The following is a 17,018-nucleotide window of genomic DNA, read 5'->3' on the forward strand; positions in this document are numbered from 1 at the left end:
TGCTCAATGTAAATAATATATACCTGGTCCTGGTACAATTTTAACTGTTAAGAGGTAAAATTGGCCTGGTGCTGTGGCTCACACCAGTAATCCCAGCACTTTGGGAGGCTGAGGTGGGTGGATCACGAGATTAGGAGTTCCACACCAGCCTCCCCAAGATGGTGAAACCCCATCTCTACTGAAAATACAAAAGTTAGCCAGGTGCGATGATGGGCACCTGTAATCCCAGCTACTGGAGAAGCTGAGGCAGGAGAATCAGTTGAACCAGGGAGGGGGAGGTTGCAGTGAGCCGAGATTGTGCCGCCTCACTCTAGCCTGGGTGACAGAGTAAGACTCCATCTCAAAAAAAAAAAAAAAGGTAAAATGGACAATTATGTTATTCTTTGCTCAGGATCTCTATTTTCTTGGATGAGCATTTCACCTTATTCCAAAATGACGTGAATGGTAGCAACTATCTTTGTACAGACTTTTGACCATTAACATCTTTTGCTCCAGGTATAGGCACTGAATTTAATTTGCACCAATCAGCATATCGAGCTCTTTACATTGGCTTGGCAATGCTTTTGCAATCCCTGTTTTTTAGCCACAGTTCATTTACTTGTCTTGTAGTAGAGATTCAAGTAATTTAGGCTAATAAAAATCTTCCATAGAAACTTTTTTACTGGAAATAATGATGTCCTTCCATTTCTCTGCAATCGTAATCATCATCATTTATAGATATTGGAAGCTGTCATTTTCTTCACTTTCTAGGACAGTACGTACATAATGAGTAAGAATTAAACAATGTGATAAATAAGAAAAAGAGGGCCTCTGAATCCAAGAGGTCTTTGAAAGTCAGCTTCACGTGTGTACATCCTGAAACTCGGTGTTTGAACTATTTGTTTTGTGTACCATATTCCTACTTTCAAATAGAGTCTTATTTTCTCTAGGTGTGTTCAAATAAGATTTAGTTTACTTCTTTCTGAACAGCACAGAAAGCCCAATGGGGAAGCCAGCAATCTTTCCTAGTGATATTTTAAAGTGTATTTCTCAACTTCTTGGTTATGTCATGAAGACTTGGTTAACTATAAGATTCAGAGAGTGTGATTCTAATGATTTTAAAAATAATTTCTGAGGTTTACAAATACGGTCATTCAATTTCTTTACTAGGGTTTTTATTTAAGTACAAATGTTTTACTTCACCTTAAATTTTTATTTGTGATTGATACATTCACTTCTCCCACAGTTTTTGCAGGACTCTAGAGAAATAGGAATGTTGAAAAGATAATTCATGCCTAATGTTTAGGATGTTAGCCTTGATTCATAGTAATGAGCTACACACTGATACCATACGTAGGCTTTTATCATTAATAATAGAATAACAGAACAGAAAGGCGTAACACTTAGAAAGAATTGCGAGGCAAACTTGAATGTTTTCAATGGAAGTTTCATAGAAGGACGCCATTAATCTTGAGACTGGAGAACCGATTTGGTAAGTTAAACATGGTTCAAATTCTGTTCCCCTGTCACATAATTTAAAAACACACAGGAGGCCAGGTGCAGTGGCTCACGCCTATAATCCCAGCACTTTGGGAGGCCAAGGCAGGTGGATCATCTGAGGTCGAGACCAGCCTGACCAACATGGAGAAATCCTGTCTCTACTAAAAATACAAAATTAGCCAGGTGTGGTGGCACATGCCTGTAATCTCAGCTACTCGAGAGGCTGAGGCAGGAGAATTGCTTGAACCCGGGAGGCAGAGGTTGCGGTGAGCCAAGATCGTGCCATTGCACTCCAGTTTGGACAACAAGAGCGAAACTCCATCTCAAAAAACAAACAACAACAACAACAACAACAACAGGAATTGAATCAGACACTACTTGGAAATGAACATTTAGCAATCAAGCATTGTAGAAACTGATATAAAATCAGAAGTTATTTTATTCATTTAAAATGAAAACGATACTTGTTAAGCGGGGTCAACTTGGGTGCCCTTTGGTCAGTTGGTTCTCTGTTTTGGATTAGAATATATGTGGACACAAATTACAATTAATAGACTAGAGAGCCTATGAGAGAATAATTTGTGCAATTTAGTTTTCTGATGGCGGTGCACAAATTTATTTATGTGCTCAGTCCCACGATAAGCTGATATTACCAAAAATAGTAGAAATGACCCACTTGCATTTTCAAGAGTGTTCATATTTAGATAAAAATCTTTACAGTCACCCTAAGGTTAAGTGACATAAACAAGATTACACAGGTGGTTAATTGAGTGAATAGGGATACTAGGATCAGAGACCACCTGTGGTCATTTTTAGCAAAATGAGTTCTCAGTAAGGCCAGAGGTGAAATTTATCCTTGAAGGAGTCTTAAATCTAAGAACATTTTATTACTTTATAATAATACTTTACTTTGTGTGCATTTCATCCATCATTAAGTTCCAAGTAGCTCTGCAAATAAAAGCACTTTCTTAATTTTCAGCTGAGCTGCAATCAGTAGAGCATATTTTTGTAATCTTTAACAAAACTAACATGACTTGGTCTATGTTTAATTATTTTCTCAAAATCATTCTCTTCAAAATACACTAAAAGTAAAAAATGCACAAAGTAACAACCATAAAAATAAAATTATTGATTACTGGTATTCATTCTCAATGGGGGACAATATGACCTCAGTAGATTTTTGGAGATGGTAAAAAAAAAAAAATCTTAAAATTTTTATTATAAAAATACAAAGTAGATAAAATGAACATACAGTACATTTGTGGCATTAAATCTCATTAGCAGAGTTAACTCTGGGAAAAAAATCTTAAAAGATATCTTGGTAGGATAAAAATTAAAAACACGTGCTAAACACTGATCTATACAATTTATTGAAACATTCTTTACTTATTAAAACAAAAGCCAAGTGGCTTTATGAAAGTCAGATGAAATGATTAGCTCTCTTATAGGAAGATCCTTGAAGATTATCTAAATGCAAAAATCCTTTCATTCTTTTTATTTCTTTACACCCAATGTCCTTCTTCATTTTAGTTTTTATTTCCTCTGTAGTCAAATCTTCATTTGAAGTCTTCCTGGTCTTGTCAGGATCCCTTTCTTTCACAACGCACCCTTCACAAAATTCATGTGAAATTCGGATACCCTTTGTTAGAAATCCTCTTGTCTGGCATTATAAGTCCTGGTTCAGAAATACAAAGCACTATTTTTTACAAATGCTGTTAAAACAACTCATAACTATTCTAGAATGTTCATTTTTACTTGTAAGAAACATCATTCCTTTTCAAATATTTATTCTCTAAATAAAAAATATTTATGTTAATATTTCTAAAATAAGATTTTCAGTAGAAAATCTCATGTATGCTCAGATTAGAATTTTTTTTTCTATAAATCTAGTGATTATTTTGAGCTTCATTTCCACCTGGAAAAAGAAAATGTAATCTTAAGCATCTGATATAGTTTGAATGCATTATGTTGGTGTAAAAGTAATTGTATTTTTGCCATTGAAAGTGATAACAGAAACCACAACTACTTTTGCATCAGCTTAATATCTACCACAAGTTTGTGTTTTGGAAACTTGTTCCCCAGTGCAGGAAGTGGCACTTTTGGGAGGTGGTCAGGTTATGAGTGCTCTACCCTCAGGAATGGATTAGTCCATTTATATAGTGATGGATTGAAAGAATAATAAGTTATCAGGGGAGTGGGTTAGTTAGCACAACAGTGGATCTGTTATAAAAGCCAGTTTTTCTGTCCTGAGCCCTCTCACCATGTGATATCCTGCCCTGCCTCAAGACTCTGCAGGGAGTCTCCACTGCAAGAAGGCCATCATCAGATGTGGCCCTTCGACCTGGGGTTTTCCAGTCTCCACAACTGTAAGAAACATATTTCTATTCTTTATAAATTACCCAGTCTCAGGTATTCAGTTACAGCAACATAAAACAAACTGACAGTATCTTTAGTTAAACTCAGATACTCTAGGGAGATTTTTCTTCTCCTCCCCTCTTCAGAGTTGATGTTAAATTGGAGAGTTGATGACATCCTGTAGTGATTATGAAGGGGCTGATTACTTCTGCAAATTGTCTGCTCCTGAGTTATACTATTCACATGTTTTCTTAAGCAATATCATCAGAAATACGGCACATTTGGCATCTAGTGAGAGATTTACATCTTAAATTGATTACAGGACCCAAAACTAAAGTCAGTGAATCATCTAGAACACAAAATAGAAGGTGCACTCACTCACACTTGGGTGATCTGAGTACTCTCCTCTGATGTAAATATACGCTTACACTATATTAAGTTGAGGCCTCTCATTTTCTTTCTTTTTTTTTTTTTTCTTTTTTTTTTTTTTGAGATGGAGTCTTACTCTTGTTGCTCAGGCTGGAGTGCACTGGTGCGATCTCAGTTCATCACAACCTTTGCCTCCTGGGTTCTAGCGATTCTCCTGACTCAGCCTCCCGAGTAGCTAGGACTACAGGCACCTGCCACCACACCCAGCTAATTTTGTATTTTTAATAGAGATGGGATTTCTCCACGTAGATCAGGCTGGTCTCGAACTCCCGATCTCAGATGATCCGCCTGCCTTGGCCTCCCAAAGTGCTGGAATTACAGGTGTGAGCCACCGCGCCTGGTGAGGTGTCTCATTTTCAAAATTAGAAAAAAAATTAAATCAGGCCTTAATCTCTCTCGTGCTCAGTGAACTATTGATCCCTTTAATGACAAAGGTAAGTTCCATTACTTTCTTATGATTTTACTTAAGCTAAACTCTAGTGAATCTCTTCCAAACACATACACACACACACACACACACACAGACAAACTTTCTACTATAATGCAATCTACCCTGGTGGCTTGAAAACATCTGCAAGCTTGCCATCTCTTTAAAAGAAGCTAGAACACATATTTCTAGCCTCACAACAAAAATTCAAACTGTCACCCTAAAATTCTATACTATGCATAAATAGTTTTCAAAACTAAAGGTGAATTACAGACATTTCCAGACATTTAAAAGCTAGAATAATTCATCAGCAGCAGCCCTATATTACAATACAATCTTACGTTAAGACAATCAAGGAGAAGCAAATTGTTGTCAGGTTCAAATCTAAATCTATGGGAAAAAAATGATGAGAATCCAAAAGTAACTGCAACAAAAGCAAAAATTGACAAATGGGATCTAATTAAACTAAGGAGCTTCTGCACAGCAAAATAAACTATTAACAGAGTAAAGAGACAAACTACAGAATGGGAGAAAAATTTTGTAAAATATGCATCTGACAAAGGTCTAATATTTAGCATCTATAAGGAACTTAAACAAATTTATGAAAACAAAAAACCCCAATAAATTGGACAAAGGGCATAAACAGATACTTCTCAAAAGAAGACATACATGTGGCCAACAATCATATGTACAAAAGCTCAGCATCACTGATCATTAGAGAAATGCAAATCAAAACCACAATGAGATAACATCTCACACCAGTCAGAATGGCTGTTATTAAAAAGTCAAAAAATAACAGATGCTAGTGAGATTGTGGAGAAAAAGAAATGCTTTTACACTGTTGGTGGGAGTGTAAATTAGTTCAACCATTGTGGAAGACAATATGGCAATTCCTCTAAAACCTACAGACAGAAGTACCATTCAACCCAGTAATCCCATTACTGTGTATATACTCCAAGGATTATAAATTGTTCTATTATAAAGACACATGCACATGTTTACTCACTGCAGCAATATTCACAAGAGCAAAGACATGGAATCAACCTAAATGCCCATCAATGATAGACTGAACAAAGAGAATGTGGTAAGTAGACACCATTGAACACTGTGGAGCCATTTAAAAAAGCATTAGATCATCTCCTTTGCAGGGATGTGGATGGAGCTGGAGGACATTATCCTTAGCAAACTAAGACAGGAACAAAAAAGTCAAATACCACATGTTCTTACTTATAAGTGGGAGCTGAATGATGAGAACACATGGGCATATGGGGGGAACAATGCATACTGGGAACTATGGGAGGGCAAAGGATGGGAGAAGGGAGAGGATGAGGAAAAACAACTAATGGACACTAGGCTTAATACCAGGGTGATGAAATAATCTGTACAACAAACCCCCATGACACATGTTTACCCATGTAATAAACCTGCACATCCTGCACATGTGCCCCTGAACTTAAAAGTTAAAATAAAGAGAGAATCAAAAGCAGCAAATATGTGGGCAAATATAAAATATGTATTCTGTTTGGACTTTCCCTGGCCAGAGATCAGAGGACCAAAACTAAAGAATCACCATCTTGGCACTATAATTAACCACGACAGGCAGTAAGAAATAGAGTTGCTATTAACATTATGGGCCCAGGCAGGAATGTCTTTTGGACTCAGATTGTCCTGTTGCATTACTCTTTTTACTCTCTCTCTCTCTGTGTCATAATTGTGAATGTGAATGGATATGTGCAGTAACCTTTCTAAGAAATGCATAGTTAACAGGGCTCTGATGTCTCTGGAATGAGAATTTTTACACCACAAGTCAAATATTATGAGTAGCAGGTGTGGTTTTGTAGGAAAATGATCAGTATCAATCTTGAAGTTATCCTCATTGATAAGCGCTGTAGTTAATTCCACTAACCTCTATCTTATGTTGGTTTCCTACCAGCCTCAGAGAAAAAGGACCACAGGAATCTTGGACCTCACATATATATGAAAAAGAAGTTTTATGGTGTGCAAATTATGGATGGTGAGAGTAATTTGTACAGTTCAGATAACTGTTCACAAACGAACATACTAATTCACAAAAGAACATGTAAGGAGTGTAGCTAGCTGGCAGTCTTCAGTTCTTACAGACTTCTGGATCAGACACACCTTTCAAACTGAGGCCACACTCCTTCAAGGAAGCCCCAGCCAATGATTGAGCTGGTACTGGGTCTGTCCATTACTTTTTAACATGGGACTCCTCTAATAGGCAGTCTTTGCTCTGGAACTCCGTGTTGTACCTCTGCACTGTGGTCTGAGTCTCTCTTTGCCTTTTCTTCTCTTCTTCCTTTCCTTACATGTATCATATATGCATTGCGGTCGAAGAATTTCTTTCTCCAGCTCCAATTTGTCCTCATTTTATCTTTCACAGGTATTAACCCCTAATAAGCCTCTTGGACACCTCGCTCAATCCCAGCATTTACTACTCATAGAATTAATTACATATATCCAAAAAGTCAATAATTCATTATCTGCAAATGTAGACTTTTAAATATATAGGTTGAACAACTATCCCATTAATTTGATGAATGTAAAACATAATTATAGCTGATTGAAACTTTAAACAGTTTGTTGTTGTTGTTGTTGCTTTGTTTTGCTTTTTTTCTAGTGGATGCATACAAATTGTTTTATTTCAATTATTTGGACCATTTTCTTCTGTTACCTTTTAACATTACATTTGAAGGAATTTAACCAATTCCAAAAGTGAGTCTTTTAAATAAAGTCCTGTCTATTTTGGACTTTAAACTTGGTTCTTAAAATATGATCATAGGGTATGTAAATAAATACCTTAATAATACTATCTTTAATTGAAGATTTTTTTTTTTTTTTTTAAATGTGCTATTTACTGTAACATCCTTTCTGCTTGGATTCTAAATGATCCATTCTTGGATATTTTTACTAGTATCTTCCTTTCTGTCTTTTCTTTGTCTATTTATCTTTTAGATGCTGATACTTTAAAGTGTAAGTATTAAAGGGGACTTTCCATCATATCCCCAATTCTGTTATATATTACTACAGAGGATTTATTCTGCCTCCTGCTAATTGCTCATATATTATGATTATTTACTCATCCACAAGTTTCATAATAATATGTATCTCAACAAGGACTATCACTTTAAAGTTTAAATGTATTTCTTAAATCTGTGTATTTACATTAATGACTTTAAGCTTCTGTATTTGTTTTAAAAACATCTGTATGTATTTTTTAATTTTTTTTAAGGGGTGGGGTCTCGTATTGTTGTCCAGGCTGATCACGAACTTCTAGGCTCAAGCAATCCTCCAGCATCGGCCTCCAAGAGTGCTGGAGTTACAGGCATGAGCCATTGTGCCTAACCATAGAATATTTGTATGTTTTTGTTATGAACGATTAGGGTGACTATAAATAAATAAATTGTATGGTTGTAGTTCAAGTTAGTGTTACTGATTGTGGTAAGCAGAGTTCTGAAGATTCCCATTTTCAGGTAATTAATCCAAACACAAATCTCAGTACTGCTGTCAGGGGACTTTGCAGATGTAACTAAAGTGATTAATCAGCTCCCCTTAAAATAATGACATTATTCTGAATTATTCAGACGTGTTCAACATAATCACAGAAGTCATAAAAGACAGATAATTTTTCTTTGGTGAGGGGCTGAGAGATGTGTCAGAAGATGAAGTCAGAAGACGAGAGGAAGAAAGGAAGGTGAGAGAGTTTTGAAGTGTGAGGAGGTGGGAGGTCTCTGTAGGCTAAGATTGACCGCTGGCCATTAAGGAAACAGGGACTGCAGTTTTACAACCACTGGGCACTGGATTTGAGCAACAACTTGCATGAGCATAGGAGCCAGTTCTTCCAAGAGTCTCCTGACAAAGAGCCAAGTCAGCCAACAGCTTGATTTTGCCCTCGTGAAACCGAGACCAAAGAAACCAGCTGAGCCAGCTTGGATGTCTAGCCTACAGAACTGAGAGATGACAAATCTACATTCTTTAAAGTTATTACATTTGTGGCAACCTGTTATAAGAGAAAGAGGAAACTTGCAAACTGATAGAGGATTTTTTTCTTAGATTTTATATTGTAAATTTGCATAGAATATGAATATACCAAGCCTTTATAATATCACATTGGTGGAAAAGTAATTACGGTTTTTGCAATGAAAGGTAATAGCGAAAATCACAATTACCTTTGCACCAACCTAATAGAATACCCAGATTCAGTCTGAAGTTTCCACTGGGCTTCAAAGACATTTTATATTCTTTCTTCTCTTTCTGTGGTGACCATGGGGGTCACATGCTGGAAACAGTGGCATCAAAGGGGTAAGGAGACTGTAAAACCAGGTTATTACTTCGGGGATTGCCACTCATGTGAAATATACAATCTTCGTTGAAGTGTGCCATGAATGAGAAATAAAACATATAGTGTTAAACCACTGAGATGTTTTTGTTCTCTTGTGTATGTGTGTGGGATGGATGTGGAGAAAATCATATAAGCAACATGTTTCATTATTCTGCTTCTGAGATGTTGGGAGGCACTTCATCCCTCCTAAGGAGCTCAGTGAATGCATTTGATGAAAAGAGTATGCAAGGAAAGTTTTGACTTACAGTAATTTTGACTTATTTTCAGATGATGGAAATATATATGAGACAGTTAACCAGAAGCAGGCATCATTGTTTTTTTCAGTAGTGATATTAAGTATTGTATTAGTCCATTTTCCTGCCACTGATATAGGCATACCTGAGACTGGGTAATTTATAAAGATAAAGAGGTTTAATGGACTCACAGTTCCACGTGGCTGAGGAGGCCTCACAATCACGGCAGAAGGCGAAAGGCGCATCTTACATGGTGGCAGCCAAGACAGAATGAGAGCCAAATGAATGGGGAAACTCCTTCTAAAACCATGAGATCTCGCGAGACTTACTATCATGAGAACAGTTTCATGGAAACTGCCCCCATGATTCAATTATTTCCCACCAGGTCCCTCCCACAACCTGTGGGAATTATGGGAGCTAAAATACAAGATGAGATTTGGGTAGGGACACAGCCAAACGATATCAAGTATTTTTGTTTGTTGGTTGGGTTTTTTGAGATGGAGTGTTGGTCTCTCTCCCAGGCTGGAGTACAACGGTGTAAGCTCAGCTCACTGTAACCTCCACCTCCCAGGTTCATGTGATTCTCCTGCCTCAGCCTCCCTAGTAGCTTGGATTACAGGCGTGCACCACCATGCTCAGCTAATTTTTGTATTTTTAGTAGAGATGGGGTTTCACTATGTTGGCCAGGCTGATCTTGAACTCCTGACCTCATGTGATCTGCCCGCCTCGGGATCCAAAAGTGCTGGAATTACAGGCATGAGCCACTACGCCTGGCCCATATCAAATATTAATATGAGTTTCTCCTGGATCCTACAATCTCATCAGGTATAAAATTAAATATGCTGGTGCAAGATCTTTGCCTTTCCATGTATTCTCCTTGATATGCAGAACTAGGGTTGATAATGGTCACAACCTGAGCAATATTAACACCTATTATGATGGGAAAACCATGCAGCCATAAAAAAAATGAGATCATGTCTTTTGAGGGAACGTGGATGGAGCTGGAGGCTATTATCCTTAGCAAACTAATTCAGGAAGAGAAAACCAAATACCACATGTCCTCACTTATAAGTTGGAGCTAAATGATAAGAACTTAAGAACACAAAGAAGGAAACAACAGAAACTGGGGTCTATTTGACGGTGGTGGGTGGGAGGAGGGAGAGGAACAGAAAGGATACCTATTGGGTACTGGGCTTACTACGTGGGTGATGCAATAATACGTACAGCAAACCCCTGTGACAAGTGTTTACCTATGTAACAAACATTCACATGTACCCCTAAACTTAAAACAAAAGTTAAAAAAAAAAGAAACGCAATGCTTGTAAGAAATATATCTGAGGACAGAAAACAAAGGGATCAAGGCTTGGAGATGGCACTAAGCACGGGGAGTTAGCCTAAAATCGGAAGGTTACTAGAGGTCCTTTGAACGAGGGTATGACCTGGTGAAGAGGATATTATCAACAGTGTGAAAGATGAATGTGAGGGACCTGACACTGGACATAGAAACTGACCCATAGTGAGCCAGCAGTGTTGGAGAGAAGGAGACAGATGTGAGAACTATTTTAGAAACAGGATGTGGCAAATTGTAGAAGTATGGAGCGCTGCAGGAAATAAGGAAAGGGGAGTCTACAGAAACGAACAGTTCCTGTCTTTGATGTTTTGATGATTTGTATAACCATAATCTTACTGAAAGTGTTCAAGAGGAAAAAATATTTCCTATGCATTTTTTTATTTTTATTTTTGTAGACAGGGTCTCGCTCTGTCATCCAAGCTACAGTGCAGTGACATAATAGCTCGCTGTAACCTGGAACTCCTGGGCTTAAGCAAGCCTCTCACCTCAGCTTCTTGAGTAGCTAGGATAACAGGTGTGCCACCATGCCCAGCTAATTTTATTATTTATTTATTTATTTATTTATTTTTGATAGGGACAGTATCTCACTATATTGCTCAGGCTGATCGCGAACTCTTGGCCTCAAGCAATCTTCCCATTCTGGCCTCTTGATGTTCTGGGATTACATGCATGAGCCACCACATATGTTTTATGCATATATTTTTCTCTGCATTTCTTCAAAGGTGGTTTCATGTTCATAATCTAAATCTTAGTAGAGATGAATGGAATTGCTATCATGTATTACCCAATACAACAGTTCATTCGGTTATTGTTCTAATTATGTGAATGAACAGGTTAATGTACCATAAAATCCCAGTCTATAGAGAAAAGCATCACCAGGTCTGAGATCCAAATAGGATTTTTAGAGTGGTTTTACCTATGGCTTTTAAATTAAAAACCTAATGTGCTTTCACCTTCAATTAAGCACAATTGCCAAGTATAATTGACCATAGTAATATAACTAGTAATTTGAGGACACTCAACATGCACATGCTGTACACACTTAAAAATGAGTTTAGCTTATTTCATGGAGCTTTAGGCCTAGAAATCACTTCATGAAGAATCTAATTTAAACCTTTCTCTGTAAGGAGGAGAAATAATTATGAACTGCAGTTGCTCAGCAAGTGTAAGGTACATCCAAAGGAAAAACCAGGCCTAACCCTTGCGTGAAACAAAGCCAGGTCAAAGCATTCTCTATTTGTCATTGTTTCCAGAATTCATGTTTATTAACTAGAATTAACATTCGCATCTATCTCCTTCCTCCCTACTCACTGTCCACCAATCAATTAATAACTTTTTTTTCATTCTCCTATCTGGCTTCCAGGCATTAGTGGCTCAGATAGGATACATCACCAGTGCATTTTTAAAATGAGAAGGTTTCAGGCACAAAACAGTGCCAGTTCCATTTAGAAAACATAGGTATTGGTGAGATAGAAAAAGACAGGGTTAGAAAACATAGGTATTGGAGAGATAGAAAGAGACAGAGGGAGGGAGAAAGAGAATCTTGTCACTAATTTAATCCCATGAAAGAAAAACCTCAGATGTGTTCTTTCTGAAGGAAAAAAATGGGAGGTAAAAGTGTGGTTATATTTAACCACACCAGATTTTTATACATTTTAAAACCATTCCAAATAACTATTTTTTTGTTGTTTTATTCATTCTCTCCATTGTGTGCTTTGTTTTCTCCTGTTTCTTTACTTTGCTTTCATCGTTATCATTTCCTTCTTTCTGCATTCTACAGGTCAATTTTTTAAATCCTAACTTTCTGAGATAGATGGGATAGATTAATGTTCTCATTTATGCTGCGTACATATTACTGGTCATTACTACTATGTAGTTTTGTCTTTATACTGCTTTTGTGCATTCCTCAAGTCATCACCTGTATTACTTTGGTATAATTCAGTTAAAGATATTTTCTAATTCTATTGTGAATTTATAGGTAATGGATTGTTTAGTGTTTGATTTCCAAGTTTGTAAGGACAATCTAGTTATCTTTTATTACTGATTTATCATTAACTTATGAACAAAAACCATACATTGACATTTTGAAATTTGTTACTATTTTATTATTTTATTAGCTATTAAGAAATATTTTGCTGAAATTGTAGATTTGTCTATTTTCCCTTGGTTTTCTGAAAATTAGTGAGTCTGCATTTTAAAATAGTATTATAAACTTCTTATATATTTCTTACAACCTTTAAGGAATTGATTTTATTACCAATATTAAACATTTCATTCATCTCTAGCAATGTATTTTGTTCTTAAAATTAGTTCATCTGGCATTAATATAGGTTAATGTTTGATTGGAATATACTTTTACATTGTTTTTATTTGCAAATTTCCTGTGGTTGTGATTAAGTGTTTCTCTTCTAAATAACTTTTTTCCATTTTTTTCCATTTTTTCCCATTTTTTTCCATTTTGAAAGTATTTTTCATTGGCCAATTAATGTATTTATATATATATATATGTGTGTGTGTATATATACATGTATATTTATGCATATATGTGTATAACATAATTCTATATAAACATAAGTGCTTTCTATTTGTTTCTCTAATGATATATTTTTTCTCTCTTTGATTTCCTTATTCTGTATCTTTTTTTGTTTTTTCTGCTTCTATTCTATTTGTTTCGATGTTATACACAGTATTTTATTACCGTTTAATAGTAACGGTTCCATGAGGAACTTCAACACATTAAAGTATCTCAGACTTATAAGAATCTTACATTGCTGACTACTTTTTATTCTTCTCTAAACAATGAACTGCCCTTTTAGTCTCCTTTTCCCCCTCCACAAGAATATTCTATTACTTTGCTGTGCCTTAATAAGGTCTATGTTATAAATTTTAAATAATATTGCTCTTTTGGTTTTATATAGTCAAAATTTATTTAAACATAGAATATTTATCTTTAACTTTTCACCTGCCTGAACAGTACATTCTAGTATTTCCTTCAGTATAATTATGATGGTTACTAATTTTCTCTCCCTCCTTCTCCTTCTTATCCTCTCTCTCTGTTCTCTTCCCTCTCTCTTTTGGCTTTCAAACGTATACATTTTATCATAATTACAAAAGGGTATTATTATAGGTAGTATTTTTTTTATTACGTGGAAGACTCCACTCAGTATACAGCATTTTCAGCATTAGAATTATTTATCTTTTTGTTTCTGGCTTTTAAAATATCTCCTATTTGCCTTTGCTTTCTGCAGAAATAACAGTGGTAGATTTACATGTTTCATGCTGCTTAGAGTTTTGTGGATTTCTTATATTTTTATCGTTTTCATTTATTTCATTAGTATAGAAACATTCTGAACCTTTATCTATTCATTAACTATAAATTATTCTACATTCTGTATTTTTCTTCTGGTCATCCAGACATTAGATTTCTCTTACTGTCCCCTGTATCTTTGATTTGTCAAAAATATACACTTATTTTTCACAACGTGATAACTGCAGTCTGTTCCATTTGCCTGAAATTATCCCCACAAGCATTTTGTGCAGATGACTGATTCGAAAGTTCAGAAATCAGTTTAAATATCACTGCTTTAGAAAAATGTCTGCCTATTACATCTGTTGACTTACCCAATCTTTCCAAAACACTATTTTCTCTATGTCCTCATTTACTATTTTTGTGTGTTTTTGCTCACTTTTAAACCTGAATAAACTCTACAACTCCAAGGAGCTTACTGGTTTAATTTATGATAGCTGTACTATCTATAAAATTGCAGACCAAATTTACTTAATAATATCACTTAAATTCATAAATAAAAGCGTGATATAGTAGTTATAACTACATCCTAAGATTGTTAGAATTACATAAAATAATGCTCCTATCTTATTAGCACCATGCATGGCATCAAGCAAGGCTTCTATTTTGACCATCACCATTATCATATTACTTATACACACAGTAAGATAAAATGCTATTCAATGAACTTGGGATCACAACCAAATTAATCTTCTAACTTTGGTGTTCTGTGATAGTTTTAGAAATGAATATCACTAACAAGTGAATTCCAAGCTCATATCTATTTAAGAAGATGACACACAGAACAGCAACCGCTTTGACAAGTTCTATCTCTACACTGCCATGAGCTTTTACTTTCCACTTGTATGATATTCTATGGTCAGCTCAATCACCTATTCCCTTGTTTTCCTTCTTTTTGTATTAGAACATTATGATTCTTAAGTTTGATTTCTATGGCATGATTTTAATCGTAATTTTTGAAATAACAATAATAAACTTAGAAATCTTAAAATTTCATTTTAAGAAGAAATTACCTTCTCATATACACTGAAAATGTTATAAAGCAAAATTTAAATTGGTATTAAATTAATATTGTTTTACCTTGACTATCTTCCAGGGAATAAAGAGTTTGAGTACAATAAAGATGCAAGGAAAGCCCATACTTCTTAGCTCTGTGAGTTATTAATAGGTCCAAATAGAAGCAATGAACACATCATATTGAAACAAATCAGTTGGTAATGGGATTTATCAGTTCAGTAGGCATTTGAAGCCTGTTTAGTGTTAATGAAATATCTTAAATTCTAAAAATTGTAATTTGTAGCAATATTTGTAATTACTGTATTATGATCACGCTCTATCCATTTCCAAATATCTTATCAACAGCTATTTTGTACCTTAAATGGTTAGCGATATGTCACATTAGATCTCTGACAATTTTATTATGTTTACCACTATAATCACCACATCATTTTTATGCTAAGAAGGCAGTAATGGGAAATTCCATTTATGACAATTTGTACATTTTCATGTGATACCCTGGGCATCACATGCAGAGAACAATGATATATTCATTCACCTTAGTGTGAATGATCATGTGAATTGACTTTTCATGTGTGTAATACATGCACATTACATGTTATTGAAATCTAAGATAATGTTATTTTAATAGAATAATTGAAAAGTAATGCTATATTCATAAGCAACTACTTGACTTTCTACATATATATGTAGAAAATGCCCTCAACTCAGGAAATCACATTAAAATAAACTGAAACAATTTTTCTCATTTCAGTGGTCCATTTTGTGAACCAGATTTCAGTGAGAACAAAATAATTGAAACCAGTTGTTTCAATAACTCTTTCAACACACTTAATAAAATTAATCCGTCGTATATCCATACACAAACTGTCAGACTAAAAACTATAATCTGATGTAACTGAAACCTATTCTATTTGCCAAGTGTTTAAAAGCTATTTCCATATATCTCTTCCCCAAATTTTTATGAGGTGTCCGAAAGGACACGTTACTATTTTTAATATTTTTCTGGGCTCCGGATATGGCCAATTTAAAAAACAATGTGTTTGTTTTAGTTTTACTTTAAAGTGTTGTAAGATGCTAACCTCAGAGCTCAACCAACAGACCAGAATAATAGTAAAAAAAACAAAAAAAAAAACCTCTCACCTCTTTATATTCAAAGCTTTTGAAATCCTTGATCCTCAATGTCAGCTTATGCAGCTTCTCAAAAGAGTTTCTCATGTTCTTCCTGCCCTTAACCTTCCAAATTGGGAAGGACATAGCTGTGAACTGGTAAGTTCATTTTCCATTCATCTAAACCCACAGTCACTTCCTCTATCTGTGACTTCCTTCGGGCGTCTTTCTCTGGGGCTCTTGCTCTCAGACTCGCCCTTTTGCTTTGAGGACTGGATTTACTTCTTTTAAGGAGTTATTTACTATTGCCCGAAATATACCCATTTCTCCTAAGAACTTAGCTTTTTGAGGATTTTCAGCTTTTTTCGGATTGCCCATTTGTAGATCTATTTCTGTACATTAATAAGATGCATAATTTGTGCATCTCTGAAAGCGAGATTTTTTTTGTAGGTACCCAGAAATGTGGCATTTGCTTACTCATTAAATACTCCAGTTGGTATTTCTAGTGATGGTATTCCCAGGGGTTATTCTAAAACACTTAAAAAAATGCCTCATTACATCTGACCATTAAAGGGAGCTTTTCCATGCCGAATACTTTCTGACTTTTGCCAACTTTAATCGATCAGATATTGGGAGAGTTCAATAATTCTTTAAATTTTAATTAAAGTGTACTTTACTGAAGTATAGTGTTTCTGACTTTAGTTGAAACGTTGAAACCAGAGTACAGTGTTTCCCCATAAATGTTTTACTTGGCTGTCTTTATGAAAATTGCAAATATAACCTAGTCAAGATCTCTGAGCATAAAAAGTTTTAGGCAAAATAAGAGTACTTTTCTATTGATAAATCTTGGTCACAAACATGAAGTGTAATAAGTAATCTTTGCCAATATTGTCCTTTTAAATTCTGATTCTCTTTTTCATGAATGTGCTATAATAACTCTATGGTAAACT

At 35.3% G+C, this 17,018-nt stretch overlaps 1 long non-coding RNA gene across 1 annotated transcript in view; it reads right to left on the minus strand.

Annotated features, from left to right (window-relative positions):
* Window positions 1-16,266, minus strand: part of LOC107129038 (uncharacterized) — a 159,482-nt gene extending 143,216 nt beyond the window's left edge. Inside the window, exon 1 of the long non-coding RNA XR_001489034.3 lies at window positions 16,102-16,266. This is a non-coding gene — a long non-coding RNA (uncharacterized lncRNA). The remainder of the gene's footprint in view (window positions 1-16,101) is intronic.
* Window positions 16,267-17,018: the final 752 nt, after the last annotated feature.

This window comes from Macaca fascicularis, chromosome 3 (assembly GCF_037993035.2).
Source record: "Macaca fascicularis isolate 582-1 chromosome 3, T2T-MFA8v1.1".
Taxonomy (NCBI): Eukaryota; Metazoa; Chordata; class Mammalia; order Primates; family Cercopithecidae; genus Macaca; species Macaca fascicularis.